The 8,200-nt window shown below is 41.9% G+C and overlaps 2 long non-coding RNA genes across 4 annotated transcripts; one reads left to right on the plus strand and one right to left on the minus strand.

The window, feature by feature from the left end:
• Window positions 1-874: 874 nt before the first annotated feature.
• On the plus strand, window positions 875-2,088 carry LOC127909176 (uncharacterized). 3 transcript variants are annotated; one of them, XR_008070056.1, is made up of 4 exons: window positions 875-936; window positions 1,281-1,409; window positions 1,496-1,581; window positions 1,926-1,984. It is a non-coding gene; the product is annotated as an uncharacterized LOC127909176 (long non-coding RNA). The 3 variants fall into 3 exon arrangements; XR_008070055.1 differs by lacking the exon at window positions 875-936 and adding an exon at window positions 1,027-1,065 and having other exon boundaries at window positions 1,152-1,323; XR_008070054.1 differs by lacking the exon at window positions 875-936 and having other exon boundaries at window positions 1,205-1,323; window positions 1,496-1,538; window positions 1,926-2,088.
• Window positions 967-2,402, minus strand: LOC127909178 (uncharacterized). The gene is made up of 4 exons (XR_008070059.1): window positions 2,285-2,402; window positions 1,769-1,811; window positions 1,124-1,252; window positions 967-994 (listed from the first exon to the last, which is right to left on the minus strand). It is a non-coding gene; the product is annotated as an uncharacterized LOC127909178 (long non-coding RNA).
• Between the last annotated feature and the right edge of the window lie 5,798 nt (window positions 2,403-8,200).

Raw genomic sequence — 8,200 nt, forward strand, 5'->3', positions numbered from 1 at the left:
TGTTTACGCGCGTGTGTGTGTGTTTACGTGTGTGTGTGTGTGTGTGTGTGTGTTTACGTGTATGTGTGTGTGTGTTTGAATTCCTTTTTGTCAGGTCTTTATTGCCCCTGTGCGTATTTAAATATACATGTGTATATATATGAAAGAAACAAGTACAAAACATCCTCAGGAGCAGGTGCCTCCATTATTTTAGAGGGGACCACCTGAAACAGTTCTGCTGTCTAGAGCCATAACCAGTATGCTTAATACTATGTCAGAAATATAGATTATTTTCTGCATACCTTATCTAAGCATACCAGCTCAGATAGCTAGAAAAGCTACTCTAACTTGATAGCCTGAAATGGCTTGGTAGCTCATTATCATGTTAGGAGATTGGGAACCTTGCTGGCTATCTAAAGCCAACTACATAAAAGTGCTAGGTGACTAGAATCACAGAGAAACAACAAAACATTGTAATTTTATTTATTAAAAATGGAATGATTAGGCTACATAGCTTGATGGAATTCATTGACAAACAAACCTCCTGTCCATCAGCGTGAGCTAACATCAAATCAAACCTCCTGTCCATCAGCGTGAGCTAACATCAAATCAAACCTCCTGTCCATCAGCGTGAGCTAACATCAAATCAAACCTCCTGTCCATCAGCGTGAGCTAACATCAAACCTCCTGTCCATCAGCGTGAGCTAACATCAAATCAAACCTCCTGTCCATCAGCGTGAGCTAACATCAAACCTCCTGTCCATCAGCGTGAGCTAACATCAAACCTCCTGTCCATCAGCGTGAGCTAACATCAAACCTCCTGTCCATCAGTGTGAGCTAACATCAAATCAAAAGGAGTGTCACTCTATAACAGGGCTCTCCAACGCTGTTCCCAGAGAGAGACCCTCCTGTAGGTTTAAACTCCAACCCTGTTCCTGGAGAGAGACCCTCCTGTAGGTTTAAACTCCAACCCTGTTCCCAGAGAGACACCCTCCTGTAGGTTTTAACTCCAACCCTGTTCCTGGAGAGAGACCCTCCTGTAAGTTTTAACTCCAACCCTGTTCCTGGAGAGAGACCCTCCTGTAGGTTTTCACAAAAACCCTGTTCCTGGAGAGACACCCTGCTGTAGGTTTTAACTCCAAACCTGTTCCTGGAGAGACACCCTCCTGTAGGTTTTAACTCCAACCCTGTTCCTGGAGAGACACCCTCCTGTAGGTTTTAACTCCAACCCTGTTCCTGGAGAGACACCCTCCTGTAGGTTTTAACTCCAACCCTGTTCCTGGAGAGATACCGTCCTGTAGGTTTAAACTCCAACCCTGTTCCTGGAGAGAGACCCTCCTGTAGGTTTAAACTCCAACCCTGTTCCCGGAGAGACACCCTCCTGTAGGTTTGAACTCCAACCCTGTTCCTGGAGAGAGACCCTCCTGTAGGTTTGAACTCCAACCCTGTTCCCAGAGAGACACCCTCCTGTAGGTTTGAACTCCAACCCTGTTCCCAGAGAGACACCCTCCTGTAGGTTTAAACTCCAACCCTGTTCCTGGAGAGAGACCCTCCTGTAGGTTTAAACTACAACCCTGTTCCTGGAGAGAGACCCTCCTGTAGGTTTAAACTCCAACCCTGTTCCCAGAGAGACACCCTCCTGTAGGTTTTAACTCCAACCCTGTTCCTGGAGAGAGACCCTCCTGTAAGTTTTAACTCCAACCCTGTTCCTGGAGAGAGACCCTCCTGTAGGTTTTCACAAAAACCCTGTTCCTGGAGAGACACCCTGCTGTAGGTTTTAACTCCAAACCTGTTCCTGGAGAGACACCCTCCTGTAGGTTTTAACTCCAACCCTGTTCCCGGAGAGACACCCTCCTGTAGGTTTTAACTCCAACCCTGTTCCTGGAGAGACACCCTCCTGTAGGTTTTAACTCCAACCCTGTTCCTGGAGAGATACCGTCCTGTAGGTTTAAACTCCAACCCTGTTCCTGGAGAGAGACCCTCCTGTAGGTTTAAACTCCAACCCTGTTCCCAGAGAGACACCCTCCTGTAGGTTTGAACTCCAACCCTGTTCCTGGAGAGAGACCCTCCTGTAGGTTTAAACTACAACCCTGTTCCTGGAGAGAGACCCTCCTGTAGGTTTAAACTCCAACCCTGTTCCCAGAGAGACACCCTCCTGTAGGTTTTAACTCCAACCCTGTTCCTGGAGAGAGACCCTCCTGTAAGTTTTAACTCCAACCCTGTTCCTGGAGAGAGACCCTCCTGTAGGTTTTCACAAAAACCCTGTTCCTGGAGAGACACCCTGCTGTAGGTTTTAACTCCAAACCTGTTCCTGGAGAGACACCCTCCTGTAGGTTTTAACTCCAACCCTGTTCCTGGAGAGACACCCTCCTGTAGGTTTTAACTCCAACCCTGTTCCTGGAGAGACACCCTCCTGTAGGTTTTAACTCCAACCCTGTTCCTGGAGAGATACCGTCCTGTAGGTTTAAACTCCAACCCTGTTCCCAGAGAGACACCCTCCTGTAGGTTTTAACTCCAACCCTGTTCCTGGAGAGAGACCCTCCTGTAGGTTTTAACTCCAACCCTGTTCCTGGAGAGAGATCCTCCTGTAGGTTTTAACTCCAACCCTGTTCCTGGAGAGAGACCCTCCTGTAGGTTTTAACTCCAACCCTGTTCCTGGAGAGAGACCCTCCTGTCGGTTTTAACTCCAACCCTGTTCCTGGAGAGACACGCTCCTGTAGGTTTTAACTCCAACCCTGTTCCTGGAGAGAGACCCTCCTGTAGGTTTGAACTCCAACCCTGTTCCTGGAGAGACACCCTCCTGTAGTAATTGCACTCCAATGTAATGTAAGATGTCTGGCTCTTGTTACCATCTGATACGCAAACAGCATCTAGAGGATTGTTTTACTAGTTTTGTATCCCAATAGAATAATGACACCGTGGGACGGTCACTCAGAGCAAAACTATCATATCCACTTCCTGCTACATCAGGAAGCAATGAGCAACAAACTAACAATACGTCTATACGAGAATATGGTTTAAATGTCCACGAGTAACACGAGTACTTCCTTTTTTTTCTCAGGTTCTGAGTACTCCAAGGTGCACATAGATTTAATTAGTGGTTAATGAAATGCTGTCATTTATTTCTACTCTGCGGGAAGTGTGTAAACCAGAGGAGCGATCTAGATGAGGATCAAGAGTGCAATTAAAATCCCCTGCCATTAGGACTTTACCAGGAAAGGAGGCTATAAAATAGAAATAAAATCTCAAAGAATTTGGGATTTCCTCATTAGGACCATAAACATTAACCATATTAATATGCTCATTCAATAGAGTTCCCTGTAATCAAAATGTATCTATCAGAGGTATCAGTTAAAATATTATCCACTTGAAACGGAATAGATTTGTGAATGAAAGCCATAACACCACGAGAATGAGAGGCGAAACAGGATGCTATTAGTTGCCCTTATCATCTCATGTGTAGTTTAAGTAGCTCATCCTTCAACCAAGTGAATTTCTTGTATGAACACAATAGATGAATGAAGTTGTTCGAGCCTAGTAATAACCTGTTTAAGCTTGGATAGGTTACACACTCCACGGACATGCCACGAAGTACATTTCTGTCATCCATTTTGAGTCCATTGCTAACCATCTTTGCCCGGCAACGTACAGTGTTTTATGTAATAGAGAATTGTCAACATTACTTAAACATGAGGTCCAACGTTAGAAGAAACGGAGCTAACTGATGAGCACATACAGGCTACAAATAATATAAGGAATCGTTAAGTGGGCCAGCTGCCCATATTTTTCACTTAACTGTTACGCTAGCTACACTACTAAAGTAGCAGCTAATGAATTAGCTAATGCTAGTTAGCTTGCCAACAGTCACATAATCCAAGGTGGGTCTACTTCTCCGTAGTCCAGAGCAAACTTCACGGCAGCAACATGACCAGGAAGAAGATCCACGGATGAACCTCCTCGTGTGATCGTCCATTGTAAGTCATGTGTTGTTTAGCTGGGAAGGTTATTGCATAGTCAATGTTGAGGGACCTGAGCTGGCGTTTGACCCTGTCGTAGCCTTTTCGGTGCAGGTCCGTGGAAAGGTCACGGAAGTACATGCTCTCCTGGTCACCGTATAACACCTTGCCCTTATGCCTGGCTTTCCGCAGCACTTGGACGCTGCCTTGAAAGTTCAGAAACTTCATGATAAGGAGTCGAGGAGATCTAGTTGTAATCTTAATCTAATTGTAATCTAATCTAGTTGTAATCTAATCTAATTGAGTTGTAACCTTAATCTAGTTGTAATCTTAATCTAATTGTAATCTAATCTAGTTGTAATCTAATCTAATTGAGTTGTAACCTTAATCTAGTTGTAATATAATCTAGTTGTAATCTTAATCTAGTTGTAATCTAATCTAGTTGTAATCTTAATCGAGTTGTAATCTAATCTAGTTATAATCGAATCTATTTGTAAAATGAATCTAGTTGTAATCGTATCTAGTTGTAATCGAATCTAGTTGTAATCTTAATCTAGTTGTAATCTAATCTAGTTGTAATGTTAATCTTGTTGTAATCTAATCTAGTTGTAATCTAATCTAGTTGTAATGTTAATCTAGTTGTAATCTAATCCAATTGTAATGTTAATCTAGTTGTAATGCTAATCTAGTTGTAATCTTAATCTAGTTGTAATCTTAATCTAGTTGTAATCGAATCTAGTTGTAATCTTAATCTAGTTGTGATCTAATCTAGTTGTAATCTTAAACTAGTTGTAATCTTAATCTATTTGTAATCTAATCTAGTTGTAATCTAATCTAGTTGTAATCTTAAACTAGTTGTAATCTTAATCTATTTGTAATCTAATCTAGTTGTAATCTAATCTAGTTATAATCTTAATCTAGTGTGTAATCTAGTTGTAATCTTAACCTAGTTGTAATCTAATTGTATTGTAATCTTAATCTAGTTGTAATCTTAACCTAACCTAACCTAACTTCTCCTCTCCCTGCATAGCTTGTTTGGCACATACAATAGATATGACTATGGCTTTAGGACACAGTGTTAGACAAGTTCATTACACTGTGTGTGTGTGTGTTAGTGTAAGTGTGTGTGTGTTAGTGTAAGTGTGTGTGTGTTAGTGTGTGTGTGTGTGTGTGTGTTAGTCTGTGTGTGTATGTTAGTGTGTATGTTCGTGTAAGTGTGTGTATGTTAGTGTTAATATGTGTTTGTTAGTGTGTGTGTGTGTTAGTGTGTGTGTGTGTGTTCGTGTTAGTGTGTATGTTAGTGTAAGTGTGTGTATGTTAGTGTAAGTGTGTGTATGTTAGTGTTAATATGTGTTTGTTAGTGTTAATATGTGTGTGTTAGTGTGTGTCTGTGCGTACATGCGCGGGTGTTTGTTCTTGAATTTGTGTGTTGCTTCAGGACACACTAGACGTGGGATCAGATCTGCAGTGTTTGACGTAGAACTGTGAATAATAGATAGCGAGCTGACCAGATAATGTGTCTCTTAATGAGGATGAAGCTTCTAGCGCAAACAACATCTAAGAGAATTTCTGCACAGACAGACTGGGAGGTTTTCATTGGGTGTCTTCATTTATTAATGATGTGGTTCAAAACATCTCCTATACAGCCCTTCTAACAGATAAGACATCTCCTATACAGCCCTTCTAACAGATAAGACATCTCCTATACAGCCCTTCTAACAGATAAGACATCTCCTATACAGCCCTCCTAACAGATAAGACATCTCCTATACAGCCCTCCTAACAGATAAGACCTCTCCTGTACAGCCCTTCTAACAGATAAGACATCTCCTGTATATCCCTTCTAACAGATAAGACATCTCATATACAGCCCTTCTAACAGATAAGACATATCCTGTACAGCCCTCCTAACAGATAAGACATCTCCTGTACAGCCCTTCTAACAGATAAGACATCTCCTGTATAGCCCTTCTAACAGATAAGACATCTCCTGTACAGCCCTTCTAACAGATAAGACATCTCCTATACAGCCCTTCTAACAGATAAGACATCTCCTATACAGCCCTTCTAACAGATAAGACATCTCCTGTATATCCCTTCTAACAGATAAGACATCTCCTGTATAGCCCTTCTAACAGATAAGACATCTCCTATACAGCCCTTCTAACAGATAAGACATCTCCTGTATAGCCCTTCTAACAGATAAGACATCTCCTATACAGCCCTTCTAACAGATAAGACATCTCCTGTATAGCCCTTCTAACAGATAAGACATCTCCTGTATAGCCCTTCTAACAGATAAGACATCTCCTATACAGCCCTTCTAACAGATAAGACATCTCCTGTATAGCCCTTCTAACAGATAAGACCTCTCCTGTATAGCCCTTCTAACAGATAAGACATCTCATATACAGCCCTTCTAACAGATAAGACATCTCCTATACAGCCCTTCTAACAGATAAGACCTCTCCTGTATAGCCCTTCTAACAGATAAGACATCTCCTATACAGCCCTTCTAACAGATAAGACATCTCCTATATATCCCTTCTAACAGATAAGACATCTCCTATACAGCCCCCCTAACAGATAAGACATCTCCTGTATATCCCTTCTAACAGATAAGACATCTCCTGTATAGCCCTTCTAACAGATAAGACATCTCCTGTATAGCCCTTCTAACAGATAAGACATCTCCTGTATAGCCCTTCTAACAGATAAGACATCTCCTGTACAGCCATTCTAACAGATAAGACATCTCCTGTATATCCCTTCTAACAGATAAGACATCTCCTGTACAGCCCTTCTAACAGATAAGACATCTCATATACAGCCCTTCTAACAGATAAGACATCTCCTATACAGCCCTTCTAACAGATAAGACATCTCCTATACAGCCCTTCTAACAGATAAGACATCTCCTGTATAGCCCTTCTAACAGATAAGACATCTCCTGTACAGCCCTCCTAACAGATAAGACATCTCCTGTACAGCCCTCCTAACAGATAAGACATCTCCTGTATATCCCTTCTAACAGATAAGACATCTCCTGTATATCCCTTCTAACAGATAAGACATCTCCTATACAGCCCTCCTAACAGATAAGACCTCTCCTGTATATCCCTTCTAACAGATAAGAAATCTCCTATACAGCCCTTCTAACAGATAAGACATCTCCTATACAGCCCTTCTAACAGATAAGACATCTCCTGTACAGCCCTCCTAACAGATAAGACATCTCCTATACAGCCCTTCTAACAGATAAGACATCTCCTATACAGCCCTTCTAACAGATAAGACATCTCCTATACAGCCCTTCTAACAGATAAGACATCTCCTATACAGCCCTTCTAACAGATAAGACATCTCCTATACAGCCCTTCTAACAGATAAGACCTCTCCTGTATATCCCTTCTAACAGATAAGACATCTCCTATACAGCCCTTCTAACAGATAAGACCTCTCCTGTATATCCCTTCTAACAGATAAGACATCTCCTGTACAGCCCTTCTAACAGATAAGACATCTCCTATACAGCCCTTCTAACAGATAAGAAACACAGACACGTTGAAATTGATGAGCTGTGAAAGGGAATGCAGGAGTGTATTCTATTTTTTGAGCTGATAGTTTCGAGACATATATTTGGGTAATAGAATAGATTAAGATCAGGACATGCACGTACTGCCACACACAACATAGACACTCACACACACTCAAAAATGTTCGCTCACACAAAGATCATGACTATTAAATATGAATTCTGAGAGAGAGAGAGAGAGAGAGAGAGAGAGAGAGAGAGAGAGAGAGAGAGAGAGAGAGAGAGAGAGAGAGAGAGAGAGAGAGAGACAGAGACAGAGAGAGAGAGAGAGAGAGAGAGAGAGAGAGAGAGAGAGAGAGAGAGAGAGACTATAGCCGATCTTTCCTACAGCACCGCCCAATAGAAAGATACCGCTGCAGTTAAAAGCTGAAGACAATAAGAGCCTCTAACACCCCCACCTGCTCTATAGAAATGTTTAACATTTCTCAATGACTATCCTTCCCTGCAGATTAAAACTAATCCTGTGACTCCTGTGACTCCGGTAACAGACACATATCGAGGGATTAATTTAATGATTTCTACAATATAAAACATGCTGCACTGTTCAACAGTTTCCTCTCCGTTGCTGTTGAAATGTGTTACAATGTATGCAGCATCAATAGGTTGGCAGTCTCTATGGGTGTGCCACAGGGTTCAATTCTCAAGGCCGACTCTTTTCTCTGTATTTATC

This window comes from Oncorhynchus keta, chromosome 19 (assembly GCF_023373465.1).
Source record: "Oncorhynchus keta strain PuntledgeMale-10-30-2019 chromosome 19, Oket_V2, whole genome shotgun sequence".
Classification (NCBI taxonomy): Eukaryota; Metazoa; Chordata; class Actinopteri; order Salmoniformes; family Salmonidae; genus Oncorhynchus; species Oncorhynchus keta.